Source organism: Topomyia yanbarensis, chromosome 2, assembly GCF_030247195.1.
Source record: "Topomyia yanbarensis strain Yona2022 chromosome 2, ASM3024719v1, whole genome shotgun sequence".
Taxonomy (NCBI): Eukaryota; Metazoa; Arthropoda; class Insecta; order Diptera; family Culicidae; genus Topomyia; species Topomyia yanbarensis.
Genome location: NC_080671.1, coordinates 190,329,975 through 190,352,245, shown reverse-complemented (window position 1 = coordinate 190,352,245; position 22,271 = coordinate 190,329,975). Strand labels below are relative to the sequence as shown.

Genomic DNA, 22,271 nt, shown 5'->3' with positions numbered 1-22,271 from the left:
GGAAAACCTATAATACCGCGGATAACATTTCAATTCTTTCCATTCGGTACTTTAGGCCAGAGCAAGCGTCGAATTGGTCTATTTTTTGTTACGCATTTTCCTAGAAACAAAGTTCCAAATGTTCTAATACAACCAAAATAATGCAAATAATCAATCTAAGAAGTCTCTCGCCAGCTGTTTCCCAACTTCCTCGTGTACCTGCTGATACAATTGCGTGAACTTAATTAAAACAAAATAATTACTTTTAACATAGAACATAATGGCTTTGGCCCGTACCATAAAGTTCACCCACCACAAACCACTTTGCTTGACCTAGTTCTGCAGTAGTCAGGCAGGTGTATACAGGGTATGTACATTACACAAGCATCCCTGCGCATTACCTCCGGATGGAACGCCAGCAGGTTCGACCGCGTAGACTGCCCCTGGCGAGGCCAGAGTGGTCCACAATGTCAAACGACGAACTTCGCCACCGAACCATAGCCTAATCTAATAAACGTTCGACGTTAAACAAAATGAGTTTTAATCATGCATCTTGGTATAATTTACGAACTTGGCTAGGACATGCAGTTTTATGTTGTTTCACCAGGTCGGTGCTGTGGTCCGGTGTAAGCATCGAAGCACAAAGTATTTCAGGTAAACATTGTTTCTTTCACACCGGCTGCTAGCCCCCCCTCACCAAGCTACCAGTTTTATTGGGACAGGTCATGAATGAGGTATAAATTCGATGAGTAAATTTCTCCGGCGCTAAGAACGAAAAGAACACTGCTCGTTTCGTAACCGTTCCCTCATCGCACGAGGCAAACAACAGAGGTGAAAAAGTGCATTCAAATAACATAATTATAAGGGTTTGTCCTGCTGCTTCTATTTGATGTTTTTTGGTCCTTGAATACATTCCATTCTCTTTTTCCCCTTGAACCATGCAGCCAGACATTCGAGCTTACTGTGGCCTGATTCTGCCCATTTTCACTACTCTCCCTCTCTCGTTCACCCCTCGTTTACCCAAAACCAGCATATGTCGTGGTCATGGCCTTAGCGAAACATTTCATGCATCTGTGGGTCTGAAAACAGGCTCTCCTGAGTGCAAATTTCATACTGTGCTGCTGTATGTAACCAGACCAACAAGTGTGAAATTTGACGAAACAAGCCATTATGGACACACTCTGGTGGATAAGATGAAAGGAAAGTGGCCGTCCATGTCCTCTGCAGGGCGACTGCATAATGATGATGTTTTGCTTGGGTTTGAGAAAGGTTCTGTTCGTCACACAGGTTGATGTTTATGTGGTTTGTAATGGCTTAACTGCCACAAATAGGGGTCAAGGTCGGTTTCGTTGCTGGTGTTATGCTGACTAAATGATATAATTAGATACAGGAGGGAGCGTAGAGCAAGGGCAAAATATTTGTTGGGAATGCAGTGCTTTTACAGCGCATTTAGGGATGCTTCACAAAAAGATGAAAGAGCGAGCTAAGAATGTGTGCTAGAAAGACGTCGTCACTACACTAACAGAATCAAACCAAAAATTTAGAAATCCATGTAATCCATCTAGGAATGAGATAAGACCTCCCACTAATATTTTACAGAATATCAAATAGATTTGTAGAAACTGGTTAAATAAATTATCTCACAATGAGTGCATACACGAAGATAGTTATATTTCGAGCTAGACATTCGTTTACAAGCATAAGCATTGTAAACATGTATTAAAGTTGCACCAAATGTTTACAAATAATTATAGCTATTTGATTTTCAATATAGCGTAATGATTACCATTTCCAGATTGAATGGCATATTTAAATACGAAGCACATCACGTAATTGATTTCGTTCATGCAAACTCCTTATTCCGATTGGGAGCGCTTTCGGCTGTTATCGATTCTTCCCTGCCTTTGTAATGTTGACATTTTTACTGGTTAGTTTGATACTCCAACTGTAGGCATACCATCAACTGACAAGATTTACATAGTTGTTAGTGGATAAATCGTTTGGAGCTCTTAATGGAAATCTTGGCGACTAAATTTCATGGATGTTTTCCAACAATTAGTCAACTAGACAACTTGGATGACGTCGTTGGTATGCTAAACTCGTTCATAGTACCATCATACGATGAAGCTTTTGTCCTTCGTACTATTAAATTGACTAGGTGAACCACGATCACTCTGCCTCATGATGTCGTTTACTACATTGAAAAGGTCTTCCCGTTCAAGGCATCTAGCTTGGACGCATTTCTAGGTATTGAGGTTGCTTTCGACAATTTGTCCTTCCAGTATATGCTGGAAGCGACGCGCGAGGGATTCGCGACGTCTGGCATAAATACGTTAGGCATACATACGTTAGACATAAGTACATTACCCGATCAGAAGGGCTTAACTGATTTATAACACCTGGAATTATTTATTCCAAAAATATTGTGAAACAGAACATGTTATAAATCCGGTTGGTTAGCTGTTAAAATAACAAAACATAAAACAAAAACCTGGCTAATGATAAAAAATTTGTAACAAAATTTGATATGATTTTATCAAAGTTAAAACTAAATTAGATATAATTTTTTTTCCAAAAGTATATAAGTCCTCTGTGAGAGAACGGTATTAGATATAATCATCTAATGACAGTGACTTAGTAACGAACGATCAATTCATAAATTGATGGTCTCATAATAGATTATGTTATAATATTGATAGTATAGAAAACTGTCCGCAATCCATTTTCAATTCCGTTATCTGAATATAACTCCAGTTGTTATAAATATCAACCATAGTTATAATAGTGTTATTGTTTTGTTATGCTCTTCTGATCGGGTAGGCATAATGGACGATTGGCATAATATACGTTAAGCATAATGGACGGTTGGCATAATGTACGTTAGGCATAATGGACGATAGGCATAATTCATGAAAATATAAAAGTAATCGCATTATAGAGATATAAATCCTACACTTGTTTTTTCGGGTTTAACGAGAGACTCCAAAATGTATTTTCATATTTATTTATCCCTTGCAAGTGTAGTTTTTTTTCTATTTTTTCCGTGGACGAGATGAAGAAAATATCCCTTGATTTAAGTCAACAGTTTGGTACAAGCACATTTCAAGCCTATTATATGTATAACCAATACAGTTGCATCCAAATATTTAAAAAACCAAATAATGAACAAACATTAAGTTTTGGAGCCTATAGAAACTTGCACTGTTATGTACAGCATCAGTCTTAGGCTACAGATTTTACGTTTGTGACGATACCTTTTTCGTTTCGGTACTTCGTCACAGTACACAGGTAAACTCTCCCTCGTAACAGACGGTTTCCGTAATTCAATTTTGATAGCCTCGAGAATATAATCATTGAACTTAATAATATGCATCATTCTTTCTTTCATGAGCTGTTCTTCAAGAGCACATATTTTCTTCATGGGCAATTGCATCATACATGTATGTAAGAGCTAATCTAAGTTGATGTGCGTTATTACCTTAAGGGGTTATATACAAAGTTGTAGTCAGATATTAGTATTTCAACTATTACTTGTGGTCTTCTTCAGTGTTCATATGAGTCTAAAGAAAGTTGCTATTTAAGTCATTTGAAATTAATAGCACAAAGAACAGACGTCCATCTTCAGCATTCAACTTGTGTAAAATCTCTAACTGTTTCGAAGGTAGTTGGGATATCCAAACCAGGTGCGCTACTGTCGTTGTTTTTGACATTAAAAATGTCTTACTCCACTATCTGGGGCTAGGTGTCATTCTAAAATCTAAACTATCTCCCATGTAACGAAACTATGTAAGGTTTGCACGCTTATAACTCCGATATTACTAGATGGATTTTAATCATTCATACACCAACCGATTCAGAAACACCTAACTTAAATATTGGTAATAATTTAATATCTCCCCAATAAAAGTAGACTTTTGGAAATTGGTAAAATTAAAAAGTTCACAAAAAACGGGAAAAATACCATTCGTGAGGCAGATTTCTCAGACACAGCCGTCAAAAGAGGGCAGCTTAGTTGCTCAATGAAACACGAAAAGTCATAAATAGAAGCAACGCATGTCCGTTTAAATCAGTTGTTGCTCTTATCCCACACGAGCAACGTCGTCTCCGGGCGATGCAATAAGCGCTATCGATTTTCGGCAACGTTGGCATTTGCACACACTCGCACCTAAGTGACTAAACCATATATGGTTAGTTTATAAATAGAGGTGACGCGTACCCGTTTGAATCAGTTTTTGTTCTTATGTCGAACGGGTAAGATCATGGCTGCAGCGTCTGGGCACTACAATAAGCGGTAGACGCTATGCATTTTCGGCAGCGGTGGCCGTGTGCGGATTATTCGGGTACCAGCACGGTGTCACAGAATGATTTGCAAAGTGGGTGGGCGGGGTGGTTTGGATTTAATTCAATACGGTGTGTGCTGCTTAAGAGTGTTGCGTTTGAAAAAAATATATTTATTTTTATGCATGCGTGTGCGTTGTAACTTGTTAATCCATGTTTCCGGCGCTTTGTAGCTGCGTAGGGTAAAGAGCCAATTGGTTTTCATGTTTCATATTTCGGTTATATGTTTTTTATCAGTAAGGCATCTGACAACGTGCTTCTGTAGTTATTGCACTGTTCAGCAGCGTAGTATTTTATATAGGAGAGCACACTCAGGTTTTTTACGCGGATTTTGAAATTTACGCGGTTTTCATTAACGCGTTTTTTTAAGTTTACGCGGTTTTCATTTACACGGCCTGTATCCCCTGCGTGAAAAATCTGAGTGTAATTGCATCGGAAACAATCACATTCCCAGCAGAACTTTTTGTTTTCTAATTTCAAACACTTTTGTTTCGTACTGCACACAACGGAAAATTTTAAAACAGAACTTACCGTCCCAGCAGCAGTTGAAGCGGGTGTTCTTTTCGATTCAAATTCAAGCCATGTCTTAAGCGTTACTGGACTTAAAATTGTTTTCCCAGTTTAACCAGTCAGAATATCTGTCCTACCCTATGTATTTAAAACACAGTTCTAATTGCGTTTTAAGGTATACAACAAATACGGTTGGGTATACTAATTTAAATTTTAAAATAAATCTGTTTTAAATTATGAAACAAATCGCTGTACTGAAGATATAATTATGTCAGTCCTATTACCACATAAAACACCTATATAACATAAAACGCTGCAGAATTGGTTTAATAATACAATGTTTACACTACAGAGTTATAACACGTTTTAATAATTAGCAACAAGAAAAATGTCACCAAGATAGCATAAAAACCCGTTTTAACTGGTAGTGCGAACGTTGCATAACAATGTAATTTATCAAATAATTTCATTTTTCCACCACTAATCGATCAAGAAATACTTACACTTAAGATTGTTTACTTAAGTTCATTAGTACATTATTGAAAATTTAAATGGAAAATGAAATTTCATATTTTATGGAGAATCTGTATATTTCCGTTGGCGGGCGTGGGTTTCCTCATCACAGCTCTCAGGAACTTTTCTTTTGAATATATTTTCTGGACAGACCAGCCTATTTTTACTAGATGGATCAGCCAAATAATGCCAATCACCTAGTGAGATACTTGATTAATTAATAGATTACCGTTAAAAGACCTTCAATAAATTATGTTTTAATGGGGAGGGTATATAGCAAATTGTAACATATGAAAACAGGCGAGTGAACAAGACCGTGTGTCGATATGTGTGATAGATAAAAAAAGCTATATTTTTAATGTCACCGTGGTCGTGTTCTGTACACAACCCTTTAATTTTTTTTTGTGGCTGAGTTCGACAGAATTGACAGCGGTTATTCCTCTACCCAGTCAAACTAGTCCGGAACCGGTTCGGACTTCCAGCATGAATTCCAGCTCAAATGTATCAACCGATAGAGTCGGAATCGGTTGTTTTCTTCGAGCAAGATTCCATACTGAATCCATTCAGGATTTCGAACCGGTTCCAGAATGGATATGACGGATAGTTTGGATAAGTTGATGTGGCGGCGCTAGTGTTTATCGTATATTAATTCAAATGTTTACACACGATTTTTAAATATTTTTGTTCGATCATGGATGTCTGTTCTCTGTGTTTATAGGTTGTACGTAGAGAAATTAACGCAAGCTGAGTTTCTGCATACCACGCATTCGGTCTGCTTCTTTTGTTTGAGTTCAGATTTATTCAAGTATATACAGTAGAATAAAATGTTGATCAAGGTTGATCAGCTTCCAGAGTAATTCTACCACATATAAAAAGTTCATACATTTACGCTCTTATCATTCTAGGCCATTTTCTTGAAGTGATAATTTATGCCTAATATCCATTATGCCATTCGTCCATTATGCCTAACGTCTATTATGCCTAACGTATTTTTGCTTAACGTCCATTATGCCTAACGTACGTATGTCAAACGTCCGTATGCCTAACGTATTTATGCCTAATGGGACAAACCCACGCGCGAGCATGGAATATCTACATGTATCTCGGGTTGGATAAATACAATGCTTAGTAACGGCATACTTTGCTCGACACTGAGGCAGGCAAAGATAATGAAGTGAGTATTTGCGGCCGTTCAGTCACCTTTGCTATGGAACCTGGTTGCCAGTTGAGGACAATTACTAATTATTATTTACTGGACTTTCCGTCGGAAGAATATTTGACTTAATGCAACCATCTGCAAACAATGGTGCTTTGACTGCGGCTTTTGAGGCACCTCTACCTATTAAACGCCAAACTGTACGATTATTAGCTTCATGTGAAGAATTCAACAAAGATGGCTCAAAGAATGGTATTGATACAAACGAGTTATTACTAACTATCGCCAAAAACAAAAGTAGCCAAAATAAATCTTCTAAAGCTTCAATCAGGCCGTATGTATTCGATAACATATCAAATAGTTTCAATTTAAGTGTTTTATTACAAGACTTAGCATACATTCACATTAATAAATAAGTGTAATCAATCGTGAATGTTACATAGGTTATAGCAATATTGGTGTTATCACTTCTAATTCGAAAAAGTTGTTGATCATGCACAATCCTATAAATCTCTCAATAACTACCTTGGAAGAAGGTGGTAGATTCCACTTATGAAAACGCTTTGTAAGATTGAGAAAAATCCTTTTTATTTGACACCCAATATACCTACACTGGTCAAGTTACGGTTGAGATATTGAACAATTCAAAAAATGTAGCAAAGTTTCATGGTTTGAAAGCATTTACTAAAAGTGCTATATCTCAGCCCCTCGATCGAATTTTCACAACATTTGTTCACGAAAATTTTCGCAATGAACAGTATTTTCCAAAACATGCCTTTAGCTTATTAAAAAAAAAATATTGACATTCGTTTTGTGTGGATTTTCTTCAAAATTAACCAAAAAAATATTTTTTTCGCCATGATTAAGAGGTTCTATAATTAGTTTAAGGACTTTTTGTAAAAAACTTTTAAATGGGATTTATTCTCTGAGGTCCATAGAAAAATGAAAAAATATACTAAAAATAATTGGTCTTTGAAAAAGTTGCGAAAACCACTTATATACGACAATATTGCTAAAAAATGACCATTTTTCATAAATCGCATTTGCGGAACCTCTAGATGATTTTTTAGAAACTTGATTTGTTATACAAAAGTGCTTAAAATGTGCTTATCTTTCATTATAGGGTTGAGCACCATGACTTTTCGAACATCGATTTTTTTTGGGACAGCCTAATGCACATACAGACTGCTGCCTACTGAGCTTTGGAATCACAAATGGTAACATGGGGCAAGGAAATTCCTATTAATCCTCTTAAGACTGATGTCTTCCGTTTAATTCCACTATAGTATTATAGTGGAATTAAACAAAAGACATTTGTCTTAAGAGGATTGATTGTGACATTCCACTAAGTTGCTTCATAAGTTTTGAATTTTATAAATAAAAATTGAAGGAAATTCTTGCTCCCAGTGTAGTTTCACTTACAATACATTTCATGTGAATATACCCTCTAGAGAGGAGCAGTTGTCTGGCTACAAGAAGAGACAACAACAAGCGCAAAGGGCCTGTTACACTGACTGCTCTCTGAGGAAGGGATATACTGGTGATGGTGTCTACTGGCTTGAAATTATATTGGAACAGTCTCACTCTCTTGGTAGATACTGCGCTATATTTCAAGCAGAAATCTTCACGATTATTTGTTTTGTACAAGTATTGACAATAACATCAAACTCTTGTGTTGGTCCTGAGCCTGCTTTGCCAATTCAACAAGTTCGATAAAAGAAAACGTGCCCAACGATGTCGAAAAACATCTTACACTTTTTGAAACAACATTGTGGCATGTTAATCAGGGCTTAAATCGACCACTGCAAACTCAATTATCACATGGGTACTATTCAGCACGCTGAATCATTTTCATGTGGGGAGTGTGCGTAGCGTATTGGTAAATCGATTGCCTTGTACGCAGCGCACCTGGGTTCGAGTCCCGACCCCGCACATAGGGTTAGAAATTTTTCCTAAGAGATTTTTCTAACCCGAAGAGGCGAGTGACCTTAAGGTTAAAACCTCTATAATCGAAAAAAAAATCATGTGACTACGGAACCTCATAACATCTGATAGGCAACTGCCCAGCAGTAGCGCGATTGCGATTCCGAGCATTCGGCTTGTGTTTGGCGACTGAATCTTAGTAACATACTGAAGGTTTTTAATCCAGTGCGGCAAAGAGCTTTAGGCTTTCTCGCAGGCGATTTGAACTACATGTGAATTTATCTTACCTTCTGTTTGTTTTTGTGCCGTCATTTTACCACCTTTCTAATTCTTCTTTTCTTGCGACAAATGACATGGCAAGGCTCAAATCCCCGACTATACACGGGGAACGTGCTATTTGAGTCAATGTATTCTGATATTCGACAGTCAAAGAAATTGTAATAATTTAGTTTATGCTTTATGCGTGCGGTCTAATAACATATTATAGCTTTTTTAAACCTTCCATTATGATGTCGTATTTTGCAGACTTGATGGCTGTTATAAATAGTATGTTGAGGTGGGATAAATACACTCTCACGAACATCTGTTTTTGTATCCTGAAAAAATCAAATAAGAATAAAAATTAAAACCCACGCAGACGAAATCGAATCCAATTCCACAACTAATTTTGTTATAACTAATTTAGTTATGTGACCTTAGCTCGTAAAAGTGGTTTAAAACAATTTTCTCCTTAGTGGATCAAAATTGTTTTACCAAGTTTCGATTTCATTAAATATCATCGGCTTAATCAGAACTATTTTCTTGCGGGACACCGCGAAGGACCGGGGGTTCATTCAGTCAATCCGGCGCTAGCTTAAGTTAGTGTTTGATTCTAATGAGACGAAGTCGAAACGCAAATTCCATAACACGTTTTGCCGATTCCGGTTATGTCATTCTGATATGTTTATTTACCTGTAGAACTAGTGTCAAAATTTAGTCTGATTGTAAGCTAATTTTCCTCTTCTTCAATTCAGTTTGGGATGCTGAAAATGGCATAGGTCTCCAAAGCTATAGTACCAGTTTATGATCGTTTACAGTCTAATAGACTTTACTTGCTGCGGCTACCGATGACAATTCCGCAACGCCAGAAAATTGGTACACCGCAGCTTGGATGGCAATTCACGGGAATGTCAAATTTTCTTGACGCTCGGTTAAAAACAACATGTCACATCGGAAGTGAAGCTAAAGTTTTTTGTTATTGCACAAACGTCAACATCTGTTTCTTTTTAAATAAACGAAAACTGTTTCGCAACCGGGAACATCATCCCATTTTTTTGTGACCCGAATTTGTTTGAACTGGAAATGTGGCATTGTACCTCGATTGCTGTGATGCTTCAATTTCGTGCTTAGGCAAAGTAACCTGTTTTCAGAGTATGTAATCGTATAATTTATTCACATGCAAATTTCTTGCTTCTCGTAGCGGTATTTGTATGGCTCGGTAATCGCTTTAAACTTTATTCTAAAACAACACTACGGTAACTTCTATCATTCAGCAGTCTCATTCTCAAAGTGGTGATAAATAGTGAAAAAATATTTCAGCAATGATAATAAGATGCTTTGTGTGCTGTACTACTGTTAGCGTTATTAGTCAATTGTAAAGTTGACTTCCATACCTCATCAATGTAACTTTATGATCCAGGAAAAAATAGCGGCTTTTTTGGTCGGGATTAGAAATTGAAAGCTAAATCGTCATCGGCGAAAGGGGCATACTTGCCCATATTTTGTAATTCATTCATATTTAATATAGAGTCTGAAACGAAAAAAAAGGTATTTTTCCTTCTTTAAGTCATGAGCTGTGTTTTTTTTTTAATTTTTACAAAACCGTGTTTGCTGCATTTGCGCAGCTTTACACAGATAGCGTCTAATAAGCGGTTGTGACATCAGGTAGGTAGGTAGGTCATTAAGACAGTAGTCCAAATGGACACTAGGCCGAACGGACAGTAGGCAGAATTGACAATAGGTCGAAGGTCATGAAGCCGAATGAACAGTAGGCCGAAAGCATATGAAACCATGAAACCAAATGAATATTAGACCATATGCCTAATAAAGAGGATGAAAGGATGGCTCACGTTACCCTACGGAACTTCCAGGTTTGAGATAAATTTGTTTTATTAGACGAAACAGTAAGAAGTTTTATTGCCTGGAAAATTTAAATAATTCGCTGGGATCTCTCGAATTTAAACTGCATGTTATTCAAATTGCCAGCAAGATGTATCAATGGCAAACGTGCAAAACTTGTAATTTTATGCGGAAGTTTGGTGACTTTTTACTTTATTTATTAGATTACTATCCTTCTATATCTATTATTTGATTACTATTCTTCAATATACCATAATCTCTTATTTAGAATAATATATGTATGTTCCGATTTAAGTTCTATCCAACCATCCTAATTCCTTTATCTTTTTTGGATACCGCCAAGTTTTTAAAACGACCTAATATGATTCCACCGAATGACCTTCCTTCTTCCGACCTAATGACCCAACATCGTTTGACAGCACTAGTCTGCCGAATTGATTCAATGAATCGTTGCATTGCGGCCTGTGAATTGATATATAATATAATATTATAATATTTAATTGTAAACTTATTGTCTTCTTCAGTGAATAAGCTGTACTATATGTTTTGCTTGATGAATGATATATAGCTTTTGAGATTTTTTTAAACTTTGGGTAGCCGGCTACAGAGAGTAGCCTATGCTTTCTAAACAAAGGCAATTTCTCCTGAGTAGCCGTGAAAGCATTGTCCAGAAAACCTAATCTCATCTGCGTAACCAGATCACTATTGCAACATTATTTAAACAGATTTCATTATTTCTTCTCGACGATATGTTTATTGCAGTTGATGGCAACCTTTTTCATTACATGTTTCCCTTTCTGAAAATCGCTGACCACCCTGTCAGAAAAGAAGAAATGATTTTCAATTGGATGAACGCCATACTTTTTTCAATTTGAAATCTGTTCCTAAACACTGCCAGCCAATATCTTCATTCCTGACACACTGAACGAATATATGAAGGTAAATATCTGACAGTAACGTAAGGATAATAAGTTTAAATTTTCCATGCATAATTCACTCCACAGCAACAGTCTTATTCACACCTGGGGGTGAATTCACCCCCAGTTCAAAACCACTGGTTCGTTGGACTGAAAGCCAGCGAGTGATAACACTTAAAATAGACAAATAGTTATGATAACGCGAAAAGTTTTAAATCAAGAAAAAGATTTCCTATTTTTCATATCGGATTGTTTGTAAAATACGCGAATACGAGCGATAATAACGAACAAGGTATTGATATTCTGATGTACGGATTTGTTAGCAATAACGAAACTTGAAATTTAATTCATATATGTATACGAGACTAATTTTCAGGAGCTATCGACTCGTTATCATGGATACTATTTAGAATAAAGTCGTATTGGGACTGATCTCCGATATTCCTTTCATTTGTAGTTTTTTCACACCTAGATCCGTTCGCTCCCTCTCGTTTTGCTACAATCGGCTGAAGGCTGATAGCATTAAGTCGTCGCCGGTCTAAGGGCTGCTTTTTGGACTCTAGCTGCAAAAAGCTGGTCAAATGCAGCAAACACAGTATTGTAAAAATAAAAAAAAACAGCTCATGACATGAAGAAGCGCTGTAACTTTCGAGCTATTTCTCGGATCTCTATAAAAATTGGGGAAAATATTCTCAAGGAGTTGTACTTTCAGATGAAGTAATGAAAAAATGGATTTTTATAAATTGAAAGGTATGTAACCCCTTAATATCAAGTTCCGAGCAGACTTTAATTTCAACCCATATTATGCAACCCTTCGACAGAGAGTTCAATCGGAAATGGGTAGCGGGTCGATGTTTTTGTGTTTTTCTGATGTTTTTTTTACTTTGCTATATGCTGTTGGTGTCCATTGTTGCATTCGGAATTGATTTATATGTACCGTATTTTACACTATTTCTAACAAAATTGTTTAAAATTTAACTCATTAAAACTAACAATTTTATTACCAAAAGTTAAAACATAATAAATCAAGGGGTCTACGGATGAGTAGTCATAGATTTATATCGATTTTCAATAAGGGCACTTTTTATGTCATACCTAATTCTGGTACCACCACCAAAAAGGTTTTTATAAAATAGAGTGATGACAAGTATAAATTGTCTTCACGTCGTAGTAGTTGAATCATAATTTTTAAATATAACAAATGTTATAAATTCATTGTTAAAAAAAACTACAATTTTTTTATTAGTATGTATTTTTCTGCTGATGACTGTAACAGTAATGTGCTAATTTTGTAAAATTTGCTAAAGACAATCATGAAACGTACCATCGCAAAAAAAAATGCGAACGAAACTTTCAACTGTATATACAACTGTCTGTCAGTTGACCCAACTAATGAATCGATAGCGAAATTTGAAAATATTAATAATCCTATACCTAGAAAACCTGAATTGGCGTGTCTTTTGGACGTGCACGTAAGCAAATTCAAGCAAATCACAATAAGTTTTGATTCTTGATTAAACTGTGCTCCTGCGGACAGAACCCGCACTACCTAATCAACGTGGTGAATTCAATATTGTGCCATAAATTTTCGGGAAATAATCATCAGCGGTTATTTTCCCAATTATCTACGGCTAAATGTAGAGATTTTTATGGTGTCCACTGGAGATCCCAAAGTCATCTATCTATTGGACAGTACAGCGAGAATTTAAGTAATAATTGTCGTTGCTTTCAAGAACTTGTTTAAATTGTGCTATAACAAAAGGAGGTTCCAATAGACATGTTTAGAACCAGATCAAAAGTAAGAACCCAACCCAACAAAAGATTTATCCAATTCTGTTCACATAATTTTCGCCTACGACCAATGAATCCTTTTAACGGAGGTCTACTGAGATATCAAAAATTTTCTAACTAGTTTATCCAATGCACCATTTTCCAGTGGGAACGTATAATATTTAACCTGGAACTCAACTTTATTTTGTATAGAGCCATAAAATTTGTTATTGAGTCAAAATTCTTACTACTTATGGCTAGCTATTTCGTCCAGAATAAGAACCGTTCGTACTATTACATGCACATCAATTTTATATCTGCGTGCCCGGACATGCGCATTCGCTGGGAACGTGTTTAAATTATGGCTGACTATTATACCGTTTTTCTCGATTTCGGAATAACATCCACAGCAAAGTGAAGCACCTTTACTAGGATGCACCGTCGTTGTCCTACGCAGCAGGTTGGTTACAACATCTGAACGAAACGGTTTCGTATCTGTTGTCATGTTGCAGTATTCTTGCAATGCCATGTGTTGCTGTGACACTTTGCTTGTGTCGTAATACATAATGATGATAGGTTGATACATCGTCAGAAATTTATTCACCCAGTAGTGTGAAAATTCGGTTTAGTTTTTCCTATCCAAATTTTAATATTTGTTTATTTGTTTCTCTATTTTTTACAGTCGATCAATCGGTGTTATTATAGTTCTAATTCAGGTAAGTCAGTATTTTATATTTGTGAATAAACTGCTCCTAAAATGTGTGATATTCCTATTTCTTCTCAAGTCAGTCTGTGTAATTGGGTATCTAATTTTTACATGTAGGTGTATACAATTGCGTTATTTATAGAAGTTCCCAGTCAGTTCTACACCATATTTTCCGCGATGACGTTAACAAATATCAAGAACAAAACAGTTCAGCAGTAGCATTATGACGACTAACTTTGTCACAATGTGACACTATTTTCAAAATCTTCGAATTTAAATTTGACAAAGAAAATTGAAATTTGTAGTTTTTGACAGTGCTTAAACAGGACTTGTTAATACGAATGCTGAAATTTTTACTGTCAGTTATTTCGGCATTTCTAATGGAAATACCGAAATAAGGACTTACGTACATCGAATTTTCTTCTGTTTGGCAACAGAATATCATTAATTGCCCTTTTCTGGGACACCGTATGAGAATCCATATATTCTAATGTGTTTAAATATTTTAGATTTCGATGTACGCGTGCGGATATTTCGGTATTTCAATTAGAATTACCAAAATGACTGGTTTTAATACAACCTTTCAGAATATAGTAAATATTGCAACATTCATATTAACAACCTAAAGTGTGTTCCATTTCACTTCAGTTTTGTCTCTGACATTATTAACCCATTTTTCATTTGCTCCGTTTTTCTTTTTATTAAAATCGCTGAATACGTATTTTTCCTTTTTATGGTCGGTTATAATTATAATTATTTGTATATTTGAGTTAGAAACAGCCAAACATATTTCTTAACCGCCTTTTTGATTATGAAGGCGGGAAACGGGTTATTATTTCAGTATACGCTGGTATTTCTCAGTATTGTGCACGGTGCTAATTTGTTTTGCTTATTAAAGTAAACAAAATCCTGTTGTGCGATCACCCCTGGCTGCTACTCCTTTATCGATCTGAACTAGCTGAAGTTTCACAGGGAATCAGTAGATAATGCTTGGGAGTAGCGAAACATCTTTCAATGTGCAACTGCTGGTAATCCTTAAGTGTTTATTGAACAATGCCGGCGCCGGCCAGGCCCGAACGTAGATCGCGGAAGGAAAGGGAAGGAATGTTAGTCCGATACTTGCTTTTGCTAGAAGCCGTATATACTACTGCGCACCCCACAAGTATCGCGGGAGGAGGATATTTGTGAGTAAGTATACAGGTCAGGCTATTTCCGCTACGAAGCCAAAGACCGACACCAGAGAAGTGACTCCATTATCTGGAATAGATATCGACCCATCAACTCATGGACCGGGGACCAACGGCTTTACTTCCCTTCCGAAGGAATTCGTGACCACAAATATTTTCACCTCAGGAAAATCTCAACGACCTCGGCTGGGATTAAACCCAGACCAACTGGGATGGGTGTCGGTCACGCTTAGTACTCAACCACCGTCGCCGTCTAAAGTAAACAAAACCCTATTTAGTTTTTATCTACTCGTTTGTCAGTTTAGGCTAAAAACTACAGCTGAATTTTTAATTCTCGGCCACAATGTAATGAAATGCCAGCCCTTTTTCGTCGAACGGTCCTCACTTCCCTCTTTCATACACTCTTCCTGCGAACGGGCACATTGATGGGAACAGTGTTACTGTAAATACAAATGTTGGAAGGTTTTTCGAATTTTAGATTTTTTACGACGTAGAATTATGTGTAAAACCAATTTGTACTCATTTTAGTAACCTGAATTCCGTAGGAACCTATCTATTTTTTTATGTAATGTTTTGCGGTCCTTAAAAGAACCAATATTCAATTTTTGGATTCGAGATAGTATACCGGTAACGAGCTGATCCGATCGATACAACAGAATACGAACTAAATTATTTGCAAACATGCTATTTTTTATATATGATCCACCGAGCGTAGATATGATATGAGGCGTAACTAACAACGCTATAATATGTATCGCACGTCGCCAAATAGCACGGACCAATCATGGTGTAGATAATTACCACATTCACAAAATACATTATTTTCATTATTTATAGTAGTCCTGAATTTCACACAATTAAATACAATATACGTGCCCATATTTCCGATAAAATAGTGCAAAAACATAGTGATTCCGTTCAGTACTATAGAAGTTATTGTGTTTCAATATTGGGAAAAGACATCAGCAGAAATTTTTGAAGCGGGACAACCATATTGAAACGTTAGAAGTATTTTACTTCAAAACGGGTCGCTTGCAATTTTACTTGTTGACACAAATTCTGGAATTTTTGAAAATTGGTACAACTGTATTTAATTTGAGTATGTATTTTGTCCACAAAGAAGGATTAATACCCTGCAATTCATTTGTTGGATAAATTTGCTGGACAAAATACGGGTTTCGAACAATATTTTTGCGAAAGTAATGAATGTCCTTACGCTCTAACAACTTGCCCTTGAATCAAACTAATCTGGTTGCCAGTGGAAAACAGGGAGATTCATAGACCGAAAATAACTGCGAAGTTTAATTCGAATCGATATTAGTGTTTTATGGCCTGCTGCTTTCTCATTGAATCATTCATTACTAACGTGATTGCATGTAGCATTTCTTTATATGAATATTAAATTTTGAACCGGGGGTCCCTGTATTGTAAGGTAAATCGTAGTCACGACCAGATCATTTAAATTGAATACCAATTTGATTTTTTTGTTTTGAACTAGAGTTGTGAGCCACAATTATCCTGTTAATTAAGTACTGCAGTGATGAAGCGCTCCACCGTTTGTGCGCCTATCAAAAGTGGTTCGATGGACCAAACCCTTTATTCATGGCTGTCGCTAGAGAATTCAAAGTTTAGAGTGTTTTCTCCAGACGGCCATGAAACGTTCTGGACTACGTATTTACAAAATGCGAGATGAGAAACAAAATAACATAGTAAAATTCTGTGACCGATTCTGTAACCGCAAATTTGCATATAATCGCTCATCAGTTCAAATACAACACATAGCTGTTTTAGTACAAACACAACACAATATTGTTTGTTTTACATTAGAGTTATTCAGCTGTAAACTGCTTCTCCTATGAACAAACATTAATTTTTGGATCCTATGAACAATTGCAGTGTTTTGACAGGGTATGTATATGACTTTTGATATTACCTTCGCCAGATGAACAAAAATTTCTCACTCGCATTAGATAGTTCACATGGTTTTATCATTAATGGCAAACATAATGATTGTGTATTGAATAATATGGAAAAAAATATCGTAAAAGCAGCAATATTTGTATATTTGTTGAATTATTAATAATAATAATAACATGTATCATTCTTCATATCATGAGCTGTTCTTCAAGGCAAATATTTTCTTCTTTGACAACTGTAACGTATGTAAGTATTGGTGACGGCATATGCGTATTTTCCATACTTAAATACAAACGAATTTACCCATGCTAAAGGCGTTCGGATCACTTCTTTTATTTGAGCCAAAGCTGCTTCAAGTTTATACAGCAAATCAAAATGCTTATCGAGTTTGACCAGCTTCCAGCGCAATTCTACAAAAAAGTACGAACATTCACGCTCTTACCCCTCGACGCCATCACCGGCAAAACATAAGTCATACATCAATATGATAAGTTATGCCTAACGTCCATTATGCCTAATGTCTTTATGCTTAGCGCCCATTATACCCAGTGTACGTATGCCTAAAGTCCGTATGCCTAACGAACTTATTTCTAATGGGGTACACGCGTTACATCATAAGGGACGACGAAACCTTTGCCAAGGCCGATTTCCGCCAACTCACTGGACAGGAACAGTTTGGTACATAATAGGGTTACTGCTCCCATGACAGTCATACTGAATGTCATGACATATCATTCGTGCTCATGAAATTATTCACGAAATCATAAAATATTTTTCATGTATTCATGAACTGGTTCATGATTCCAAGTAAAATAGTCACACCATTCCATTTGACTCGTGAAATAGTCCACGAAATCATCAAATAGTATTCATGTATTCGAGAACTGGTTCATAATTCATAGACTGACCATTTGTAACGTGAAATATTTCACAAAATCATGAAATATTTTTCATGGGTTCGTGAACTAGTTCATGATTCCTAGTACTTGACCTAGGATCTGTACTTGACCTAGGATTGTGTGCTTAAGATTGTTAGAAAATATCTCTAATCAATTTCTATTTCATGCAACCTGATCATGAAATTTTCACGTTAACTATTTCATAAAATTTAGAGTATTGTTCATAGAATTATTTCTGTTCCATGCATTATTTCATGAAATATCATATATGTGTAGCTGCTAGCAACCAGCAAGAGGCACGAGCAGTAGAAATGAGAACACAATTCGGACTTAGAACATGGTTATTCATTTTATAAGGTTCAGTGTGATGTCTCGACAGAAAAAGAGAACTACGCTGAACGCCAAAGATAAATTATATAGCCACAATTGGTGTTCGTGATATAGTTCATGGAATGGTTTATATTGTCGCGAGACTCCGAATACAAAAACCGATAATAAACCTAAAAATAACAGATCGCGATAAGGTGAAGAGAAATTACGAATATCATAATAAAATTGCTGATGTCATGAACATCAGTCACATCGCTCCACGTGTCAAATTCGAAAGTAAACTCTAGAAGAAAATATCATGATAATGTGCAAATAAATTACGAAAATCGTGAAAAATCATACTATTCGTGGCAAAAATATCCAAAATCGTGACTAAGATCCAGAATGAACGTACATCACTTTTCTCGTGACTAAAATATCACGATAACGCGAATATAAATTATGAAAATCGTGGCAAAGATCCGCAAATCATGAATATAAATCACATTACTCACACAAACATCGTGACTAGTATCCTGCAATCATGAGCTTGAATCACTCTACTCATGAGTAAAATACTACGAATTAGAAATTACGATAATCGTAACTAAGATCCAGCAATCATGAACATAAATCACGCGGCTCTTGCAGAAAAATCCCACAGTAAACCATGATCAAAATATCACGGTAATTTCATGAGAAATCACAAAAATCGCGAATAACCTCCTACAATCATGAACATCGTTTATTTGTCAGCTGTTTTTCCCAATTTGGAACAAAGATCACAACAAAAACTAAACATGTCCATTGTCCAGGGAACAACCATAGTAACCTTACCAAACATTCAAATATAACGCTATGTATATATTCGACGCGAACTAGTTTTTTGGAAACACAAATAGTTTCAAGAATACGAGGTTTATTGTTCACAATTTTCTGGAACTTGTTCACCTAATGTTCGAGGCCCCTGGTCCTGGCCCATGCGTAAAGACGGTACTGATCATGACAAAACTTGTTGTGAGGTTAGGCTTCTCCAAGTCTCGATAGCAAGAACACGGGGATATGTGTTTCGATGCTTCGAGCTAAAAAACATGTTTTATTAATTTATGCCAGAGGCGACGCGTGGTTTCACCGTTAACCTGTTCAATGTACCACAAAGTCCCTCAAAACATCACAATCATCTCTAATTCGACTCCATGAGACGTTTTTAGATCAGCTGAATATTTCTTGTTTATCTCTTCTGGCGTTACTCGGGTGGGTTCGACGTCCGACAAAATCGTCGATTCCATCCAACATCTAAAGAATAGGACCAATGAAAGATGTTCGTCGACGGGTTTTCTTTTCGCAAGAGCTGAGCAAAACATATTTGTTGTCTGAGTACACTGAGACTTTCGAACGCTTATCACGAATCTGTTTCATAATTCAAACGAATTGTTCCATAAAATACACGAATGTCTTTATAATATTTACGAGCATCCTTCGCAATATGAACAATTTTTTCTGAAGAATCCCCAGCATAAATATGAACCAAAAATTCATATCGCGAATTTATTCGTATATCTGCTAAAAATAGATTAGATGCTTTAATTTCGTGAACTAACTGAAAACATGGCGACTTGATGAACAAAATTTTTCGCAATTTTAAATATTTTATGTACATTGCACGAAATTCATGGTATAAAACGAAACTACGATGAATTTCGTGAGTAGTTATAAATCATGGTATGATATGAATTAACTTGAAATGTAGAATATTGTGTTCTACACACAAAGAAATATTTGTCCTTCTGTATAATAAAGATTGAAATATTTGTCAACCGGTTTAAAGTCTTCCCTCAACTATTTCAAATGGGATATAAATTTGAATGTTCCTCGTGCAATTCATTGAATCTAGAAAAAAGAAATATGTTTCTCGTGAAATATCGAAGGCATAAGATATTTAACATCAACCCGTTCATTATTCCAATAGAACACGAGATCATTCGAACAATCCCTGGTTTGAGTTTATGTCCATTTTCCACTCTCAGTAGACAAGTTTTCAACAATCAATTTATTTGAGCAAAAGTTATTATTGTTGAACCAACGAAACACATACGCGCCTAAAACCAATATGCCCCAAGTGCAGCAACATTTGTTAGGGCTACCAAGAAAGCGTTCAACCGACTGTTATGAACATACGGCGCTACGCGCTCAAAAATTATAAATCGCTCTCGCTTGCACACAACTCTAACGCCCATATGGACGCTATAGCAATGCACGCTGGTTCAATATTTGACTTGAACCGGTGAACAAGGAAATAGAAAAAGCCGTCGCCCATGGCATTCTCGCTGCTGTTCCGGCCGTCGCTCATGCAGCTGCTCTATCCAGAGCATGTGGTGAGAGTATGAGATGCGTGCATGGCTGAGATTGAACCGTTCATGGACAGAAAGAAAATTTTTGAAATGTACTTGCTTGGTATGCTAGGTTGGTTTTGTCGTTTGGATCAAATTGTCGAACTTCAAGGTTGGAAGATTATTACTTTCATTTAAATTAATTTTAGTGCTGCTGCTATTAATTTTGACTGAAATGGATTTCTGGTCAGTTTTTGTTTATCTGTTCAATGAACAGGTTGAACGTACCGACGCGTCGCCTCTGATTTATGCATAGTAGGCGTGTTTACATTTCAACTTACAATTTTGGTGAAAACCCCGTATCGATGGACAGGATCGTTTCAAATTGAAAATCTTGCTGTGTTCAAGGTCTGTTAGAGTAAGTTCACTATTAGAGTTAGGTTAGGTTTAAGTTCATCTTTTAGCTTTATGCTTTAAGTTAAATACTCACTGCAAGTAGTATCTAGGATTTTACCTAGAGTTTAGTCCACGAATTCCTTTGGACTGTGATTTCTATTCAGTTTACCTATCTTTTAGGATTAGGCTGGTTCCTATGTTTAAGTTTAAATTAAGTAGATATAATTAGCACTAAGTTTACCTAGATTATAAGTTTAAACCATAGATATACTCACTAGCACTGTAGAAATAGATTAATTATCTAGTATTAAGTAATTAACCGCGTAGCCGATAAACTCAAACGAGAGAAAAATATAATATAGAGTGTGCAGGCCGAGCTGGTGACGACTATAGGTTCAATTTCGCTGTGTCACCTAGTTGACATTTAACTTCATCCAACAGGGCAGTAGAGCTCTCGCTAGTGGGGGCGCGATGTGCTTGACGCGTCGCTGTAACAGGGTGTTTCGTCGTCACATTCCCCCACCCGTGAACCTTGGTGATCGTCTGACGGGTCCGTTTGATCATTACCAGGTTTACTACTCTTCGCGACGTCCAAAACAGCAAACTGAATCGCTGATCTCCGCATAACGCCTGCTGTAGTTTGTACTATTGCTTGACGAACTTTTCCGTCTCTCCCTTGGATAACCTGAACGACACGTCCACGAATCCACTGGTTCTTCGCCGCTCCGCCTACTGCCAATACCAAGTCGCCAACCTGAAGATCTTTTGTGTTTTCGAACCACTTGCACCTTCGAGTAATTACCGGGAGATATTCCTTGATCCATCTCTTCCAAAATTCGTTGGTAATGAACTGTGCTAGCTTCCAGCTGCTCCTAAGTGTCGCGGCACTACCACTCACGAACTCGGATGGTATATTTTTGGTACCAGTAGAGCTTCCCAGTATAAAATGGTTAGGTGTGAGCGCTTCTTGGTCTGCCGATTCTAGCGGGATATATGTGAGTGGACGACAGTTCACCATTGCTTCGGCTTCGTAGATAATTGTCTCTAAAGTTTCATCGTCTGGCTTACGGGGCGCATCCGAGATCGATCCTATCGCTGTTTTGACCGATCGAACGAGGCGCTCCCAAGCTCCTCCCATATGTGGTGTAGCGGGTGGAATGAACTTCCAACGGGTTTGTGCACTAGTGAATGTTGAAGCTAACGCATTATTCCGTGCCGTGATTTCGTTTTGTAGCTCTCTGCTGGCTCCTTGGAAGCACGTAGCATTATCGGTATGGAACTCCGCCGGTGGTCCCCGACGAGC

At 36.8% G+C, this 22,271-nt stretch overlaps 1 protein-coding gene across 7 annotated transcripts in view; it reads left to right on the top strand.

Moving 5' to 3' along the window:
- LOC131682492 (tyrosine-protein phosphatase Lar) overlaps nt 1–22,271 on the top strand; it is a 487,937-nt gene that overhangs the window by 71,483 nt on the left and 394,183 nt on the right. For all 7 annotated transcript variants that reach the window (XM_058963998.1, XM_058964004.1, XM_058964003.1 and 4 more), the window contains exon 3: nt 13,907–13,940. The gene's annotated coding sequence lies outside the window, so the exon portion shown is untranslated. The remainder of the gene's footprint in view (nt 1–13,906; nt 13,941–22,271) is intronic.